The sequence below is a fragment of the Bufo bufo genome, chromosome 3, assembly GCF_905171765.1.
Source record: "Bufo bufo chromosome 3, aBufBuf1.1, whole genome shotgun sequence".
Classification (NCBI taxonomy): domain Eukaryota; kingdom Metazoa; phylum Chordata; class Amphibia; order Anura; family Bufonidae; genus Bufo; species Bufo bufo.
The window spans coordinates 111,391,467-111,412,601 of record NC_053391.1 but is presented as its reverse complement, the minus strand read 5'-3'; positions in this window follow the sequence as shown (position 1 = coordinate 111,412,601).

The window sequence follows — 21,135 nt, the reverse complement described above, 5'->3', positions numbered from 1 at the left end:
AGTACCACTGCTATACTTAGTATGCCGATTAAAAAAATAATAATTGTCATTAACATTTTTGGGTGAAATTCACAAATTTTTGGGTGTATAGTACCACTGCTATACTTAGTATGCCGATTAAAAAAATAATAATTGTCATTAACATTTTCTGGTGAAATTAACCAATTTTTGGGTGTATAGTACCACTGCTATACCTAGTAGGCCGGTTAACAAAAAAAATAAATTTGTCAGTTACATTTTCAGTTGAAATTCACAATTTTTGCGTGTGAAGTACCACTGCTATATCTAGTAGACAGGTTAAACAATAAAAAAAATTGTCTGTTACATTTTATGGTGAAATATACCAATTTTTGGGTGTGATGTACCACTGCTATACCTAGTAGGCCGTTTAAAAAATAAAAATAAATTGTCAGTTACATTTTCTGATGAAATTCAGCAATTTTTTCGTGTGAAGTACCACTGCTATACCTATTAGACCGGGAAAAAAAAAAACATTTGTCAGTTACATTTTATGGTCAAATTCACCAATTTTTGGGTATAATATACCCCTCCTCTTCCTAGTTGACAGCTTAATAAATTTCAATAATTTATATTTTACATTTTCGGGTGACAATAAACAATTGTTTTCTGTCATAGACCCCTGCTCTACCAAGTAGACAGGTTAATTAATTTCTGCAATTTTTCTGTTACATTCTTGGGTTGACATTATACAATTTTAGATGTGAATAAACCCCTGCTCTGCATAGGTGACAGGGAATAAAATTTCTGACATGCTTCTTTAATTGATGCGCGCCACCTCCTTTGATTCAATGCTTAAACTTAAACAAGTTGTACCACATTTAAGCTTCAATACTTTGTCCCACATTTCCGCTATGCTCTTTTGGCCAACATTTGCGCCTCAATAGCTTTTCCCACAATTCCGCTTGACTCTTTTGGCCCACATTTGGGCTTCTGTAATTTGTCCCACATTTGCGCCTCAATTGCTTTTCCCACATTTCTTCTCTATCCCAATTTTTTTAAATAAATTTATCTCCCTTAAATTTGGTCTCTTTTACTCACGCTCCCTCTCCGGCCTGGAACCCTGATTCCCCGCCACCCGTGATCACGATGGTAGGTGCATAAAAGAACATCGAAAGTTGATAGAGCAGATATCAAATTGGATCGTGAACATCACGGGGACGTGTGACATGGTGGGGCAGTAAGTATGCACACGCCTACACAAACTAACTGACAGGGGTCAACCCCTGCAACTTCTGGGTCTCCAAATTAGGCACATGGCCTGAGCTTGCCCTTTACGCCTTGGAGGTGCTGGCCTGCCCTGCAGCCGGTGTATTGTCTGAACGTGTGTTTAGCATGACTGGAGGGTTATATTTCCCAATGTTTTGGGGTGTACCCTAATTTAAAAAAAATTTAAAAAAATTTAAACCAAAAAGGCTACCTCCTCCTCCTCCACCGCCACTTCCACCTACACCGCCACATCCACCGTCTCCTCAACCTCCTACTCCATATGGACCTGGTCCTCCTAGATCAAGATTATGATTTTTTTTATTTTTACGTATTTTATGTTATTTTAAGTCATTTCTCTATCCAGATTTGTTTGCAGAGCACTTGCCATGCTCTTAACCACATTTTGACGACATTTGCAGCCCTCTAGCCCTTTCCATGACATTTTTACAGCCATTTTGGTGTTTAAAAGTTCGGGTCCCCATTGACTTCAATAGGGTTCGGGGTCAAGTTCGGGTCCCAAACTCGAACTTTTTTTCCGAAGTTCGGCCGAACCCGTCGAACCCGAACATCCAGGTGTCCACTCAACTCTAGTCATAGAGTACGGCTTTTGTATGTTTCCGCCCTCTACACGGCGTCTTGGTCATTTTTTGACTGTCTGTCCTTTTTTGTCCTATTCCTCAGTTTTTTATAATATGACATTTTACCCGGCGGAGAATCCTGGTCCGACTCCAAGTGAGATTTATGTCCCATTGAATCTTGAGAGTCGGCTGTGGCCTGTGGAAACTTGGACTCCAGAGAATTAAAGCTGACTGAGGGGGTTGAGGTTTTAAACCGTGATTTGGTCTTTTTGGATTTTTGATAGACCTCGGGGTGTGTCGTACTTTTTCCCTCCTGCCCCACTCATATACTTGATTGTGTTTATAATCAAAGAGATCGCTTTGAAACTTAGTATGTTTCGATTCTATTATGTTCTCTTCCAATAGTTGAACGGAAGAAGTAATTTTTTGATACAAAGAATCATATTCAGCAGAGGATTCGTATTGCCTTAAACTTGTTTTACACTGCTTGATTTGCATCTGTAATGATGTAAGTTTCTCACCCTCCTGTTCAACAATTAAGGACATCAGTTTTAACCACTTGCCGTCACGGTAATGCCGATAGGCATCCGGACGGCAGCTCTCTCAGGTCTCAGTGACGCCTATTGGCGTCATCTCGTGAGACCTGAGATTTCCTGTGAACGCGCGCTCACAGGAGCGCGCGTTCACAGGATTGCGCAGTATTCAAGTTTAACTACAGCCTGCCAGCGCTGATCATTGGCTGGCAGGCTGTAGATTTTTAAAAGAACCAACAAATAGGTATATCAGACGCTATTTTGTAAATAGCGTCTGATATACCTGCTACCTGCTCCTCTGGTGGTCCCTTTTGCTTGGATCGACCACCAGAGGACACAGGCAGCTCTGTAAGTAGCACCAAGCACCACACACACATTACACCCCCCCCTGTCACTTATTAACCCCTGATCATTCCCCTGTCACCCCCCTGTCATTGATCACCCCCCTGTAAGGGTCCCTTATCACCACCAGTTAGTTAACTACTTGTTAGGTAGTTAGCACCCAGCCCACCGCAGTCACTGATTATTCGCTGATTAGCGTCATCGCTTTCGGGCATTTTTACGCATTTGAATTCCAAACTACTTCTCACGCTTTAGGGCCCCTAAAATGCCAGGGCAGTATAAATACCCCACAAGTGACCCCATTTTGGAAAGAAGACACTCCAAGGTATTCCATGAGGGGCATGGCGAGTTCATAGAAGATATTTTTTTTTGGCACAAGTTAGCGGAAATTATATATATTTTTTTTGTTTGTTTTTTCTTATAAAGTCTCATATACCACTAACTTGTGACAAAAAAAATAAAATCTTACATGAACTCACCATACCCCTCACAGAATACCTTGGGGTGTCTTCTTTCCAAAATGGGGTCACTTGTGGGGTATTTATACTGCCGTGGTATTTTAGGGGCCCTAAAGCGTGAGAAGTAGTTTGGAATCCAAATGCGTAAAAAATGCCCTGTGAAATCCTAAAGGTACTCATTGGAATTTGGGCCCCTTTGTGCACCTAGGCTGCAAAAAAGTGTCACACATGTGGTATCGCCGTACTCAGAAGAAGTAGGGCAATGTGTTTTGGAGTGTATTTTTACATATACCCATACTGTGTGTGAGAAATATCTCTGTAAATGACGACTTTTTAATTTTTTTTATACAAAGTTGTCAATTTACAGAGATATTTCTCTCACCCAGCACATTGCCCTACTTTCGCTCACCCCAAAGCACATTGCCCTACTTCTCCTGAGTACGGCGATACCACATGTGTGACACTTTTTTGCAGCCTATGTGTGTAAAGGGGCCGAAGGTCCAACGAGTACCTTTAGGCTTTACAGGGTTGCTCACAATTTAGCCCTGCCCAAAATGCCAGAACAGTAAACACACCCCACAAATGACCCCATTTCAGAAAGTAGACACCCCAAGGTATTCACTGAGGGGAATAGTGAGTCCGTGGGAGATTATTTTTTTTTTTGCTAGAATTTAGCAGAAATGGAAACTTTATTATTATTTTTTTTTTTTCAGAAAGTGTCATTTTCCGCTAACTTGTGAAAAAAAATTAAATCATACATGAACTCACCATGCCCCTCCGCGAATACTTTGGGGTGTCTTCTTTCTAAAATGGGGTCATTTGGGGGGTATTTATACTATCCTGGCATTCTAGCACCTGAAGAAACATGACAGGTGCTCAGAAAGTCAGAGCTGCTTCAAAATGCGGAAATTTGGGGGGCGGAGCTAGCGCCTGATCGGTATGGACGTCTGTGCTTGAGCTCTGCTGCTCAGACCCGGCTTTATATCAGTTTACGTTAGCTACCTGGCATTTATAATGGGCAAAATTGGCCAGCAGAAAGCAGGGGACTCGTCCCTCTCCCAAAAGCACTCGACAAACTGTGGAGATATGGACAAGTTTATTAAAAAAGCCGCTGCAATCTGTGCAGCGCGGGAAGCAAAGATGGCGCCGGATGCATGCAAAGAAGCAGAGGAGAGTGAGACAGATCTTCAAGCTGATGGCAGCGATGCGGAAGATCACAGACACCGCAAACATCTCCCGATATCCAGAAAATATCTGGACTCTGCATTGCAAAGAGAGATGGAACCGCTCGTGAGTGAACTATCCTCCCTTAGACAAGATGTCCGGCATGTCGGTAGCAGGGTAGAGGCCCTAGAGAACAACCAGGCCGCGATCCTGAATTTCCAGGCGGCCGCAGCCAGTAGCATGCAGAAATGTCAATCACATCTAAACGCTGCATTTAATGCCCTGGAAGACCAGGAAAATCGAGGGAGAAGAAACTATTTGCGTTTTAGAGGTGTCCCAGAGACGGACTCTCCCCAAGACTCCCCAGATATTGTCAAAGAAATTTGTGACGACCTACTGGGCCCAGAACGCTCCACTTCAATAGTCATTGAGAGAGCTCACCGGGCTTTACGTCCGAAACCGAAGGGCAAAGAGCCCCCCAGAGATATCATCTGCCGTTTCTTCCACTTTCAAGACAAGGAAGCAATAATAACCAAAGCCCGTCAGCCAGGAGGAGCGAAATACAACGGGGTGCCAATTAGTGTCTATCAAGATCTGGCCCCAATGACACTTCAAAAAAGAAGAACCCTCAAACCCCTCACTGATTGGCTCAGAAGCCATAAAATCCTTTACAGATGGCAGTTCCCATTTGGATTATCCTTTTCCTACCTTGGCAAGAGGATCACCATTAAATCTTATCTGGACTTGGGCCCAACATTCGATCTTTTGGACATTCCTCCCCTGGAAATCGAAGATTGGGATGCGGTCCAGGACTTAACATCACTGCCGGAGCTTCCCAGGATCGTGGCCTTTGAAACAAAGTGCACCCCCAAGGCCCAAAGACAGAAGGAGAAGATGAAAAACCAGCCTCTCACCCCAAGACGCATAGCTACAGACGTCTTCTGAAGCAAAGACACGTTATGTCTCCTCATTATCTGTCTAGTATGATGAGTATAAAGCTCTCAACATTCCTTTTCTGTAATCCTTCTTTCCCTTCCTTTATACCCTTCTTAAGATATACTTCTCGATTCCTTCTCTCCTTTCTATCCCATGATTACTACTGTGTAAGGTATCCAGCGACATAATACCTCAATGTCTACCTTCTGATTTGTTAACTCACTGTGTACTTGCCAATCTTTAGCTATATTTTGATTTCAGCGCCATCATGCTATATTATATACTCAGCATTTCCTAACCTCTACAATGCGATATACCTGACGACAATGTGCCTTAGGTTTATTTTGACCCTTAGTTTATCCGGTAATATATTGCCTTGCAATGTTTTTAAAGACGTCCGGCTATCTTATACACCCAGCTTTCCCTGACCGCTACTAGGCAATGTACCCAGTGACACTGTACCTTAGGATTCATCTCCTGTCATGCTGACCCACAACGTAACCAGTAATATACCGCCGTATATTGCTCTTGGAGATATCCGGCTGTGCCGTGTAATCAGCATTCCCTGTCAATGTACCCCACGACACATTACAGCAGTGTTTATCTCCTAACACTCGGACTCACTGTGTGTCCGGCATTATACTGCCATATAGTGTTCTCAGCGCCTTCGGGCTATATTATATATTCAGCGGCTTCTGGCTTAATTTTACTATGTGTCCGGCATTATATTGCCATACTATATTTTTCAGCGCCTTCAGGCTAAATTATGAGCTTTGCATTCCCTGACCTCAATAGTGTAGTTCACCAGACGTCAATATGCCTTAGGGTTTATTCTGATCCTTAATATGTCCGGTAGTATGTTACCTTGTGGTGTTCTTAGAGCAATCTAGATATCATATGTACTCAGCATTATACTGCCATATAGTGTTTTCAGCGCCTTCGGGCTATATTATGAATTCAACGGCCTCTGGCTTAGTTTTACTGTGTGCCCAGCATTGTATTGCTATATTATGTTTCTCAGCGCCCTCAGGCTATATTATGAGCTCAGCATTCCCTGACCTCTATAGTGTGGTGCACCCGACGTCAATGTGCCTTAGGGTTTATTTTGACCCTTAATATATACGGTAATATATTGCCTTGTGGTGTTCCTGGAGTTGTCCGGTTAACTTATATACTCAGCATTATACTGCCATATAGTGTTTTCAGCGCCTTCGGGCTATATTATGTATTCAGCGGCCTCTGACTTAGTTTTACTGTGTGCCCAGCATTGTATTGCTATATTATGTTTCTCAGCGCCCTCAGGCTACATTATGAGCTCAGCATTCCCTGACCTCTATAGTGTGGTGCACCCGACGTCAATGTGCCTTAGGGTTTATTTTGACCCTTAATATATACGGTAATATATTGCCTTGTGGTGTTCCTGGAGTTGTCCGGTTAACTTATATACTCAGCATTATACTGCCATATAGTGTTCTCAGCGCCTTCGGGCTATATTATGTATTCAGCGGCCTCTGGCTTAATTTTATACTGCCTTTATTGTATATCCCTTCAATGTACTTATCCGATTTCTAGACCATACACAGCCCGATTATTTACCTAGTTGACATTAAGATACCTCCTTCAGAGATACCCTCTGCTTTATATTTATCTCACCCTCCCTCCTATATCCGTATCCCTCCCCTCCTCCTAAAATGCGGAAATTCACATTTTTGTACTATAGTTTGTAAACGCTATAACTTTTGCGCAAACCAATAAATATACACTTATTGGATTTTTTTTTATCAAAGACATGTAGCACAATAAATTCTGACACAAACTTGTATAGAAATGTAATTATATTTGAACAATTTTACCAGAAAAAGTTAAAAATACACTTTATTGAGAAAATTGCGGTCTTTTTTGATTAATATCAGAAAAAAACGAAAAATGTCAGCAGCAATCAAATACCACCAAAAGAAAGCTGTATTTGTGAGAAGAAAAGGAGGTAAAATTCATTTGGGTGCCAACTTGCATGACCGAGCAATAAACCGTTAAAGTTGTGAAGTGCCGATTTGTAAAAAAAAGGGCCTGGTCACTAGGGGGGTATAAACCTGTGGTCCTTAAGTGGTTAAGGAGCTGGCTGACAAAATCGAATTCCATCGTTCCAAAAAAGTGTCCGAAAACACAGTGGTAGGGATTTTTCTTTTTGATCTTAATCCCCTCGGTATCATGGCTTATTCTTTATATTTGGTCAGGGTGGTGTGGTCCCACCATAGTCTGATTTTATTTGTCATTATTTTTTCTAGCTCCAACATTTTATTCCTTAAGTGCAAATCGTCCTGTAGGTGCTGGTCATAACTCAGTAGAAAAGACTTTGTCTGCTTTGGTTCTGCGATCGGGAATAGAAGCGTAAGCCATGTATAGTCCACAGATGGGCAGAGTACTGGAAAAGATTTTTTTGTTGATAATAGTAGCTGCACTTACACTGATGGAACCAGCTTGTAATGTTTAACCGCAGGGAGACACGCAAAAGCTTTAAGCATAGAAAGAATCAGTAGTTAGAGTCCAACTCAACTACTATATTAATCTTGACAATGAAATCCTGGTGCACGGAAAGGGTAAGACCTTGGGAAACTTGATTAATGAATACGTCCAGCACCGGAAGATATAAATCTGTGCGTTCCTTTTATTACAGTGATAAAATGTAGGCAGCAATTCAACAATATCCAGTATCATCCATCTGACAGTCAACGCGTTTCAAACAAAACTGTTCTTATTCATGACTCATGGGAGGTCTCTCCACTGCTGGACTTATAAGGAAACTTTCCTTCCAAGTTACTCCCCTAAATGGGGGATGGGAAGAATCATGTGAAATCACTTATCCAGCTAATGTGGAGAGATCCCCGGGATTCAGTTAACAGCACAAACAACAAACAAAAAAAAAAAACATACAAGAGACCATACAAAAATGGTTTACAAAATCCAATAAAACCATAGTGATTAAGTGGTTAAAATGAAGAAGAAATACATATTCAAGAATCAAGACCATAGTAGTTAAATATTCTAACGGAGACCATCAATAGGTCCCCAGAAAAGCCTGGTATGGCGATGCTGGGGTCCGCTAGCAAACTGCTTGGTCTGAATGTTGGCATCTGCTGAAAACACATGCTATACACAGCTATGCTATATCATCTGGTTTAACCGTTTGAGCTATTTATAATACAATGGGAACCTCATGTCTCTTTAATAAACATACATAAGTTCTTTCATTAAGTTCAAGCCAGCCGGGCTTCTAGTTTTCAAAATGAGTCTTTTGAGGTTGCCTCAACGGGAAGGAAGGCAAACCTTCTCAATACCAAAAGCACAAAAAAATGGTAAACCTCTATTGTGTTCAGTGATGAAATGTTTAGCTGCACTGGAGATATTGGAATATGAGACATTAGTGATGTAACTCAAGTGTTCCATGATTCTAGTTTTGAGTTTTCTTGTTGTGTTACCTACATATAGTAGGTCACACTGTGTGCACTTAATTACATATATGACCCCCATAGTATTGCAGTTCATGTAAGATTTAATGGAAAAAGTAGCACTATGGTCCGAATCATTAAAAGTCCTTGTAGGTACTACATAATTGCAGGTTCTACATGGGTTACTGCCACATCGGCTGAACCCAACATATTTTAGCCATGTACTGTGTTTATTAATGTTTTTTCTGGTCATAGACATGAATAAGGAGGGAGAAAGAGAAGACGCCAATGTAGGAGAGCGTCTAGGCACCACCCTATATCCATCCTTTAATAATTCATACAAGGCGTCATCTTCAAACAAAATTGAAATGCTGTCAGAGACTGCCTTTTTGATGAGATTAAATTGTTTGCTGTAGGTAAGTACTAGTGTTTGAATTTTTTTTATTATCAGTGTTATTGTTATTACTGTTCTTTTTATTTTTATTGTACTGCATATTGTTATTATTTAGATTTTTTTTGGTTTTTAAATGGGAGATCCTTGCGATTTTTGCCACCAGCTCTAATTTCTGCTCTAATTATCATCCAAGGTGGATATCCTCTACTTGATAAGCGTACGGGAATATTGCTGCATTTAGTGGCATATGAAAGATCATCACTGCAGTTTCTTCTTGCTCTAATGTATTCGCCTACAGGTATAGCCTTAATAGTGTGGATCAGGTGGTAACTGTCAGCTCTAAGGATTGTATTCCCCGCAGTGTCTTTGCGATAGGTAGCAGTCTGTATGATCTGATTAGGGACATCCTTTACAGTTAAATCCAAAAAAATTAATGGAAGATTTATGATGTAAACTGACAAAACTGAGATTATAAGGATTGTCATTTAAATAGTCAATAAAGGAGGGTATGGCAGGTACATCTCCGCTCCATATGATGAGCAAATCATCGATGTAACTGCCATACCAATCCAAATCCTTCATAAAAGGGTTATCTACAGTGTAGATATATCGTTCCTCCCAATACGACATCACCAAATTTGCTAGAGAGGGGGAAAATTTTGCCCCCATGGACACGCCCCGTATTTGTAAATAAAATGAATTGTCAAATGAAAAATAATTATAGGTTAACAGTAACTGTGTGACCTGCAAGACGTACATGATGAAATCCGCATGGTGTGAACTGTATTTATGCAGGTGGAATTCTGCATTTTCATGGGGGATGGATAGGTATAAGGCTACCACATCGGTAGTTACGCTACTTTCACACTTGCGTTTGGGGTTCCGCTTGTGAGATCCATTTGAGGGCTCTCACAAGCGGCCCCGAACGGATCCGTTCATCCCCAATGCATTCTGAATGGATAAGGACACCAAAACGCTGCTTGTAGCGTTTTGGTGTCTGCCTGGCCGTGCGGAGCCAAACAGATCCGTCCTGACTTACAATGCAAGTCAATGGGGACGGATCAGTTTGACGTTGACACAATATGGTGCAATTGCAAACGGATCCGTCCCCCATTGACTTTCAATGTAAAGTCAGGAGTCCCTATTAATATACCATCAGAGTTTTCTCCAATCCGATGGTATATTTTAACTTGAAGCGTCCCCATCACCATGGGAATGCCTCTATGTTAGAATATACAGTTGTGGCCAAAAGTTTTGAGAATGACACAAATATTAGTTTTCCCAAAGTTTGCTGCTAAACTGCTTTTAGATCTTTGTTTCAGTTGTTTCTGTGATGTAGTGAAATATAATTACACGCACTTCATACGTTTCAAAGGCTTTTATCGACAATTACATGACATTTATGCAAAGAGTCAGTATTTGCAGTGTTGGCCCTTCTTTTTCAGGACCTCTGCAATTCAACTGGGCATGCTCTCAATCAACTTCTGGGCCAATTCCTGACTGATAGCAACCCATTCTTTCATAATCACTTCTTGGAGTTTGTCAGAATTAGTAGGTTTTTGTTTGTCCACCCGCCTCTTGAGGATTGACCACAAGTTCTCAATGGGATTAAGATCTGGGGAGTTTCCAGGCCATGGACTCAAAATGTCAACGTTTTGGTCCCCGAGCAACTTAGTTATCACTTTTGCCTTATGGCACGGTGCTCCATCGTGCTGGAAAATGCATTGTTCTTCACCAAACTGTTGTTGGATTGTTGGAAGAAGTTTCTGTTGGAGGGTGTTTTGGTACCATTCTTTATTCATGGCTGTGTTTTTGGGCAAAATTGTGAGTGAGCCCACTCCCTTGGATGAGAAGCAACCCCACACATGAATGGTCTCAGGATGCTTTACTGTTGGCATGACACAGGACTGATGGTAGCGCTCACCTTTTCTTCTCCGGACCAGCCTTTTCCCAGATGCCCCAAACAATCGGAAAGAGGCTTCATCGGAGAATATGACTTTGCCCCAGTCCTCAGCAGTCCATTCACCATACTTTCTGCAGAAGATGTTTTTTTTGGAGAGAAGTGGCTTCTTTGCTGGCCTTCTTGACACCAGGCCATCTTCCAAAAGTCTTTGCCTCACTGTGCGTGCAGATGCGCTCACATCTTCCTGCTGCCATTACTGAGCAAGCTCTGCACTGTTGGCACTCCGATCCCGCAGCTGAATCCTCTTTAGGAGACGATCCTGGCGCTTGCTGGACTTTCTTGGATGCCCTGAAGGCTTCTTAACAAGAATTGAACATCTTTCCTTGAAGTTCTTCATGATCCTATAAATTGTTGATTGAGGTGCATTCTTAGTAGCCACAATATTCTTGCCTGTGAAGCCATTTTTATGCAACGCAATGATGGCTGCACGCGTTTCTTTGCAGGTCACCATGGTTAACAATGGAAGAACAATGATTTCAAGCATCACCTTTCCTTTTAACATGTCAAGTCTGCCATTTTAACCCAATCAGCCTGATATAATGATCTCCAGCCTTGTGCTCATCAACATTCTCACCTGAGTTAACAAGACGATTACTGAAATGATCTCAGCAGGTCCTTTAATGACAGCAATAAAATGCAGTGTAAAGGTTTTTTTGGTATTAAGTTAATTTTCATGGCAAAGAAGGACTATGCAATTCATCTGATCACTCTTCATAACATTCTGGAGTATATGCAAATTGCTATTATAAAAACTTAAGCAGCAACTTTTCCAATTTCCAATATTTATGTAATTCTCAAAACTTTTGGCCATGACTGCACCATCGGATTTGAGTTAGATCGTGAAAACTCAGATCCAACAGTATATTCTAACACAGAGGCGTTCCCATGGTGATGGGGACGCTTCAAATTAGAATATACTAAGAAATGTGTACATAACTGCCCCCTGCTACCTGGCAGCACCCGATCTCTTACAGGGGGCTGTGATCCGCACAATTAACCCCTCAGGTGCCGCACCCCCCCCCTCCCTCCCTCCCTCCCTCCCCAGTATTAAAAGCATTGGTGGCCAGTGCGGCCCCTCCCCCTCCCTCCCCAGTATTAAAAGCATTGGTGGCCAGTTCCCAGTATTAAAAGCATTGGTGGCCAGTGTGGCCCCCGTCCCCCTCCATCCCTCCCCAATATTAAAAGCATTGGTGGCCAGTGTGGCCCCCTCCCTCCCCAATATTAAAAGCATTGGTGGCCAGTGTGGCCCCCTCCCTCCCTCCCCAGTATTAAAAGCATTGGTGGCCAGTGTGGCCCCCCCTCCCTCCCCAGTATTAAAAGCATTGGTGGCCAGTGTAGCCCCCCCTCCCTCCCTCCCCAGTATTAAATGCATTGGTGGCCAGTGCGGCCCCTCCCCCTCCCTCCCCAGTATTAAAAGCATTGGTGGCCAGTTCGGGTGCTACCAGCCAGCAGGGGCAGTTATGTACACAGTTCTTAGTATATTCTAACTTGAAGCGTCCCCATCACCATGGGAACGCCTCTGTGTTAGAATATACTGTCGGATCTGAGTTTTCACGATCGTGAAAACTCAGATCTGAAAAAGCTGTTATGCAGACGGATCCGCACTGAACGGATACCATCGTTTGCATTTATAGGTGCGGATCCGTCTGTGCAGATACCAGACGGATCCGCACCTAACGCAAGTGTGAAAGTAGCCTTAGCCAAGTGAAGTTAGATGACCATTTTTGGTCAAAAAAACTTATGAGAACATCCCCTGTGTCTTTAATATAGCCAGAAGTTTGTTTAACCAAGGGCTGAAAGATCGTGTCTAGCCACTCTCCCAACCTTTCAGTAAGGGAGCCGATGCCAGACACTATGGGTCAGAGTGGTGGAGGATTTAACCCCTTATGTATTTTGGGTAGCGCATGTATGATGGGAGTAACAGGCAGATCCACATTTCGATCCAATTTTTTGTAAATGGAAGTGTCTGTTATTATGTCCATCATTTGTTTTTGGTATACTGATTTCTCCAGAACCACCACTGCGCCCCCCTTGTCTGCCATTTAAAGCTTTTCCATGTCTCCCTGCGTTTAAACATTAAAAGCTGGTTTCATCAGTGTAGAAGCAACTATTGTCAGATAATGACACTAATGTTAAATGGGAGTGCTTTAAATCTACTTTAGATAAGTATATTGTGAAATACATTCCTAGAGGTAACAAGTACATACAAATAAAATCAAACCCCACATGGATTGCAAATAGTGTAAAAAGGGCAATGAATGACAAATAGAGGGCCTTTAAGAGATACAAATCTGAAGGGTCAGCTGTAGCCTTTAAAAAGTATAAAGAACTAAATAAATTACGTAATAAAATCTGCTAAAATACAAAATAAAATATAAGTGGCCAAAGAAAGTAAGACCACCACAAAACATTCTTCAAATACATAAATGCTAAAAAAAACGAGTTCAGAATATGTAGGGCCCCTAAATGATGATCACAGGGTGTTGGTCACTGGTAGGGATGAGCGAACCCGAACTGTATAGTTCGGGTTCGTACCGAATTTTGGGGTGTCCGTGACACGGACCCGAACCCGAACATTTTCGTAAAAGTTCGGGTTCGGTGTTCGGCGCTTTCTTGGCGCTTTTTGAAAGGCTGCAAAGCAGCCAATCAACAAGCGTCATACTACTTGGCCCAAGAGGCCATCACAGCCATGCCTACTATTGGTATGGCTGTGATTGGCCAGTGCACCATGTGACCCAGCCTCTATTTAAGCTGGAGTCACGTAGCGCCGCACGTCACTCTGCTATGATCAGTATAGGGAGAGGTTGCAGCTGCGATGTTAGGGCGAGATTAGGCAGATTAACTCCTCCAAAAGACTTGATTCTGTGATCGATCTGCAGCTGTGGATCATTGAAGTGCTATTATTGACTTGCTCACTTTTTTGAGGCTGCCCAGAGCGTTTTTAGATCACTTTTTTTCTGGGTTGATCGGCGGCCATTTTGTGACTTGTGGTGCGCCAGCACGAGCTATCACCAAGTGTATTCAACCATCGATAGTGTGGTTATTTTGTGCTATATCCTACATCAGCTGCAGGCTGAGCCTGTGTCACCGAAGTGCATTTAACCATCAACAGTCTGTTTATTTTTTGGCCATATACTACATCAGCTGCAGGCTGAGCCTGTGTCACCCAAGTGCATTTAACCATCAACAGTCTGATTATTTTTTGGCAATATACTACATCTGGTGCAGGCTGAGGCTGTGTCATCCAAGTGCATTTAACCATCAACAGTCTGATTATTTTTTGGCCATATACTACATCTGGTGCAGGCTGAGCCTGTGTCACCCAAGTGCATTTAACCATCAACAGTGTGGTTATTCTTTGGCCATATATTACATCAGGGGCAAGTTGAGCCTGTCACCCAGCGCCTAAAAAATAGACCTGACATTTCTATTCAACCAAATCTGTACTGTTTTAGCTGGTCAAGTTATTTGTATTGACCGTAAAAGCACACTTTTTTTTCTGGGTTGAAAAAGCATTCCCAAATTTGCCATTCTCAAAATAACTAGTTTCTGGTATTTGAGGCCTACTTGAAATCTATCCCAAAAAGAAAATCTTACATTGAAGGTATTGATAGTGTCATTCAGAAAAACCTAAGACACACACTAGCGTGCTGATAGAAGTGTGATTCTGTGATTAAACCTATACCTGTCACACAGCGCAAAAAAAAACAGGTCTCACATCTCTATTCAACCAAATCTGCACTGTTTTAGCTGGTCAAGCTATTTGTAGTGACCGTAAAAGCACACTTTTTGTTCTGGGTTGAAAAAGCATTCCCAAATTTGCCATTCTCAAAATAACTAGTGTCTGGTATTTGAGGCCTACTTGAAATCTATCCGAAAAAGAAAATCTTACATTGAAGGTATTGATAGTGTCATTCAGAAAAACCTAAGACACACGCTAGCGTGCTGATAGAAGTGTGATTCTGTGATTAAACCTATACCTGTCACACAGCGCAAAAAAAAAACAGGTCTCACATCTCTATTCAACCAAATCTGCACTGTTTTAGCTGGTCAAGTTATTTGTAGTGACCGTAAAAGCAGACTTTTTGTTCTGGGTTGAAAAAGCATTCCCAAATTTGCCATTCTCAAAATAACTAGTTTCTGGTATTTGAGGCCTACTTGAAATCTATCCCAAAAAGAAAATCTTACATTGAAGGTATTGATAGTGTCATTCAGAAAAACCTAAGACACACGCTAGCGTGCTGATAGAAGTGTGATTCTGTGATTAAACCTATACCTGTCACACAGCGCAAAAAAAAACAGGTCTCACATCTCTATTCAACCAAATCTGCACTGTTTTAGCTGGTCAAGTTATTTGTAGTGACCGTAAAAGCACACTTTATGTTCTGGGTTGAAAAAGCATTCCCAAATTTGCCATTCTCAAAATAACTAGTTTCTGGTATTTGAGGCCTACTTGAAATCTATCCCAAAAAGAAAATCTTACATTGAAGGTATTGATAGTGTCATTCAGAAAAACCTAAGACACACACTAGCGTGCTGATAGAAGTGTGATTCTGTGATTAAACCTATACCTGTCACACAGCGCAAAAAAAAACAGGTCTCACATCTCTATTCAACCAAATCTGCACTGTTTTAGCTGGTCAAGCTATTTGTAGTTACCGTAAAAGCAGACTTTTTGTTCTGGGTTGAAAAAGCATTCCCAAATTTGCCATTCTCAAAATAACTAGTTTCTGGTATTTGAGGCCTACTTGAAATCTATCCCAAAAAGAAAATCTTACATTGAAGGTATTGATAGTGTCATTCAGAAAAACCTAAGACACACGCTAGCGTGCTGATAGAAGTGTGATTCTGTGATTAAACCTATACCTGTCACACAGCGCAAAAAAAAACAGGTCTCACATCTCTATTCAACCAAATCTGCACTGTTTTAGCTGGTCAAGTTATTTGTAGTGACCGTAAAAGCAGACTTTTTGTTCTGGGTTGAAAAAGCATTCCCAAATTTGCCATTCTCAAAATAACTAGTTTCTGGTATTTGAAGCCTACTTGAAATCTATCCCAAAAAGAAAATCTTACATTGAAGGTATTGGTAGTGTCATTCAGAAAAACCTAAGACACACGCTAGCGTGCTGATAGAAGTGTGATTCTGTGATTAAACCAATACCTGTCACACAGCGCAAAAGAAAACAGGTCTCACATCTCTATTCAACCAAATCTGCACTGTTTTAGCTGGTCAAGTTATTTGTAGTGACCGTAAAAGCAGACTTTTTGTTCTGGGTAGAAAAAGCATTCCCAAATTTGCCATTCTCAAAATAACTAGTTTCTGGTATTTGAGGCCTACTTGAAATCTATCCCAAAAAGAAAATCTTACATTGAAGGTATTGATAGTGTCATTCAGAAAAACCTAAGACACACGCTAGCGTGCTGATAGAAGTGTGATTCTGTGATTAAACCTATACCTGTCACACAGCGCAAAAAAAAAAAAGGTCTCACATCTCTATTCAACCAAATCTGCACTGTTTTAGCTGGTCAAGTTATTTGTAGTGACCGTAAAAGCAGACTTTTTGTTCTGGGTTGAAAAAGCATTCCCAAATTTGCCATTCTCAAAATAACTAGTTTCTGGTATTTGAGGCCTACTTGAAATCTATCCCAAAAAGAAAATCTTACATTGAAGGTATTGATAGTGTTATTCAAAAAAACCTAAGACACACGCTAGCGTGCTGATAGAAGTGTGATTCTGTGATTAAACCTATACCTGTCACACAGCGCAAAAAAAAAACAGGTCTCACATCTCTATTCAACCAAATCTGCACTGTTTTAGCTGGTCAAGTTATTTGTAGTGACCGTAAAAGCAGACTTTTTGTTCTGGGTTGAAAAAGCATTCCCAAATTTGCCATTCTCAAATTAACTAGTTTCTGGTATTTGAGGCCTACTTGAAATCTATCCCAAAAAGAAAATCTTACATTGAAGGTATTGATAGTGTCATTCAGAAAAACCTAAGACACACGCTAGCGTGCTGATAGAAGTGTGATTCTGTGATTAAACCTATACCTGTCACACAGCGCAAAAAAAAACAGGTCTCACATATCTATTCAACCAAATCTGCACTGTTTTAGCTGGTCAAGTTATTTGTAGTGACCGTAAAAGCAGACTTTTTGTTCTGGGTTGAAAAAGCATTCCCAAATTTGCCATTCTCAAAATAACTAGTTTCTGGTATTTGAGGCCTACTTGAAATCTATCCCAAAAAGAAAATCTTACATTGAAGGTATTGATAGTGTCATTCAGAAAAACCTAAGACACACGCTAGCGTGCTGATAGAAGTGTGATTCTGTGATTAAACCTATACCTGTCACACAGCGCAAAAAAAAAAAAGGTCTCACATCTCTATTCAACCAAATCTGCACTGTTTTAGCTGGTCAAGTTATTTGTAGTGACCGTAAAAGCAGACTTTTTGTTCTGGGTTGAAAAAGCATTCCCAAATTTGCCATTCTCAAAATAACTAGTTTCTGGTATTTGAGGCCTACTTGAAATCTATCCCAAAAAGAAAATCTTACATTGAAGGTATTGATAGTGTCATTCAGAAAAACCTAAGACACACGCTAGCGTGCTGATAGAAGTGTGATTCTGTGATTAAACCTATACCTGTCACACAGCGCAAAAAAAAAACAGGTCTCACATCTCTATTCAACCAAATCTGCACTGTTTTAGCTGGTCAAGTTATTTGTAGTGACCGTAAAAGCAGACTTTTTGTTCTGGGTTGAAAAAGCATTCCCAAATTTGCCATTCTCAAAATAACTAGTTTCTGGTATTTGAGGCCTACTTGAAATCTATCCCAAAAAGAAAATCTTACATTGAAGGTATTGATAGTGTCATTCAGAAAAACCTAAGACACACGCTAGCGTGCTGATAGAAGTGTGATTCTGTGATTAAACCTATACCTGTCACACAGCGCAAAAAAACAACAGGTCTCACATCTCTATTCAACCGAATCTGCACTGTTTTAGCTGGTCAAGTTATTTGTAGTGACCGTAAAAGCAGACTTTTTGTTCTGGGTTGAAAAAGCATTCCCAAATTTGCCATTCTCAAAATAACTAGTTTCTGGTATTTGAAGCCTACTTGAAATCTATCCCAAAAAGAAAATCTTACATTGAAGGTATTGATAGTGTCATTCAGAAAAACCTAAGACACACGCTAGCGTGCTGATAGAAGTGTGATTCTGTGATTAAACCTATACCTGTCACACAGCGCAAAAAAAAACAGGTCTCACATCTCTATTCAACCAAATCTGCACTGTTTTAGCTGGTCAAGTTATTTGTAGTGACCGTAAAAGCAGACTTTTTGTTCTGGGTTGAAAAAGCATTCCCAAATTTGCCATTCTCAAAATAACTAGTTTCTGGTATTTGAGGCCTACTTGAAATCTATCCCAAAAAGAAAATCTTACATTGAAGGTATTGGTAGTGTCATTCAGAAAAACCTAAGACACACGCTAGCGTGCTGATAGAAGTGTGATTCTGTGATTAAACCTATACCTGTCACACAGCGCAAAAAAAAAACAGGTCTCACATCTCTATTCAACCAAATCTGCACTGTTTTAGCTGGTCAAGTTATTTGTAGTGACCGTAAAAGCAGACTTTTTGTTCTGGGTTGAAAAAGCATTCCCAAATTTGCCATTCTCAAAATAACTAGTTTCTGGTATTTGAAGCCTACTTGAAATCTATCCCAAAAAGAAAATCTTACATTGAAGGTATTGGTAGTGTCATTCAGAAAAACCTAAGACACACGCTAGCGTGCTGATAGAAGTGTGATTCTGTGATTAAACCTATACCTGTCACACAGCGCAAAAAAAAACAGGTCTCACATCTCTATTCAACTAAATCTGCACTGTTTTAGCTGGTCAAGTTATTTGTAGTGACCGTAAAAGCAGACTTTTTGTTCTGGGTTGAAAAAGCATTCCCAAATTTGCCATTCTCAAAATAACTAGTTTCTGGTATTTGAGGCCTACTTGAAATCTATCCCAAAAAGAAAATATTACATTGAAGGTATTGATAGTGTCATTCAGAAAAACCTAAGACACACGCTAGCGTGCTGATAGAAGTGTGATTCTGTGATTAAACCTATACCTGTCAAACAGCGCAAAAAAAAACAGGTCTCACATTTATATTCAACCAAATCTGCACTGTTTTAGCTGGTCAAGTTATTTGTAGTGACCGTAAAAGCACACTTTTTGTTCTGGGTTGAAAAAGCATTCCCAAATTTGCCATTCTCAAAATAACTAGTTTCTGGTATTTGAGGCATACTTGAAATCTATCCCAAAAAGAAAATCTTACATTGAAGGTATTGATAGTGTCATTCAGAAAAACCTAAGACACACGCTAGCGTGCTGATAGAAGTGTGATTCTGTGATTAAACCTATACCTGTCACACAGCGCAAAAAAAAAACAGGTCTCACATCTCTATTCAATCAAATCTGCACTGTTTTAGCTGGTCAAGTTATTTGTAGTGACCGTAAAAGCAGACTTTTTGTTCTGGGTTGAAAAAGCATTCCCAAATTTGCCATTCTCAAAATAACTAGTTTCTGGTATTTGAGGCCTACTTGAAATCTATTCCAAAAAGAAATTCTTACATTGAAGGTATTGATAGTGTCATTCAGAAAAACCTAAGACACACGCTAGCGTGCTGATAGAAGTGTGATTCTGTGATTAAACCTATACCTGTCACACAGCGCAAAAAAAAACAGGTCTCACATCTCTATTCAACCAAATCTGCACTGTTTTAGCTGGTCAAGTTATTTGTAGTGACCGTAAAAGCAGACTTTTTGTTCTGGGTTGAAAAAGCATTCCCAAATTTGCCATTCTCAAAATAACTAGTTTCTGGTATTTGAGGCCTACTTGAAATCTATCCCAAAAAGAAAATCTTACATTGAAGGTATTGATAGTGTCATTCAGAAAAACCTAAGACACACGCTAGCGTGCTGATAGAAGTGTGATTCTGCGATTAAACCTATACCTGTCACACAGCGCAAAAAAAAACAGGTCTCACATCTCTATTCAACCAAATCTGCACTGTTTTAGCTGGTCAAGTTATTTGTAGTGACCGTAAAAGCAGACTTTTTGTTCTGGGTTGAAAAAGCATTCCCAAATTTGCCATTCTCAAAATAACTAGTTTCTGGTATTTGAAGCCTACTTGAAATCTATCCCAAAAAGAAAATCTTACATTGAAGGTATTGGTAGTGTCATTCAGAAAAACCTAAGACACACGCTAGCGTGCTGATAGAAGTGTGATTCTGTGATTAAACCTATACCTGTCACACAGCGCAAAAAAAAACAGGTCTCACATCTCTATTCAACCAAATCTGCACTGTTTTAGCTGGTCAAGTTATTTGTAGTGACCGTAAAAGCACACTTTTTGTTCTGGGTTGAAAAAGCATTCCCAAATTTGCCATTCTCAAAATAACTAGTTTCTGGTATTTGAGGCATACTTGAAATCTATCCCAAAAAGAAAATCTTACATTGAAGGTATTGATAGTGTCATTCAGAAAAACCTAAGACACACGCTAGCGTGCTGATAGAAGTGTGATTCTGTGATTAAACCTATACCTGTCACACAGCGCAAAAAAAAAACAGGTCTCACATCTCTATTCAATCAAATCTGCACTGTTTTAGCTGGTCAAGTTATTTGTAGTGACCGTAAAAGCAGACTTTTTGTTCTGGGTTGAAAAAGCATTCCCAAATTTGCCATTCTCAAAATAACTAGTTTCTGGTATTTGAGGCCTACTTGAAATCTATCCAAAAAGAAAATCTTACATTGAAGGTATTGATAGTGTCATTCAGAAAAACCTAAGACACACGCTAGCGTGCTGATAGAAGTGTGATTCTGTGATTAAACCTATACCTGTCACACAGCGCAAAAAAAAACAGGTCTCACATCTCTATTCAACCAAATCTGCACTGTTTTAGCTGGTCAAGTTATTTGTAGTGACCGTAAAAGCAGACTTTTTGTTCTGGGTTGAAAAAGCATTCCCAAATTTGCCATTCTCAAAATAACTAGTTTCTGGTATTTGAGGCCTACTTGAAATCTATCCCAAAAAGAAAATCTTA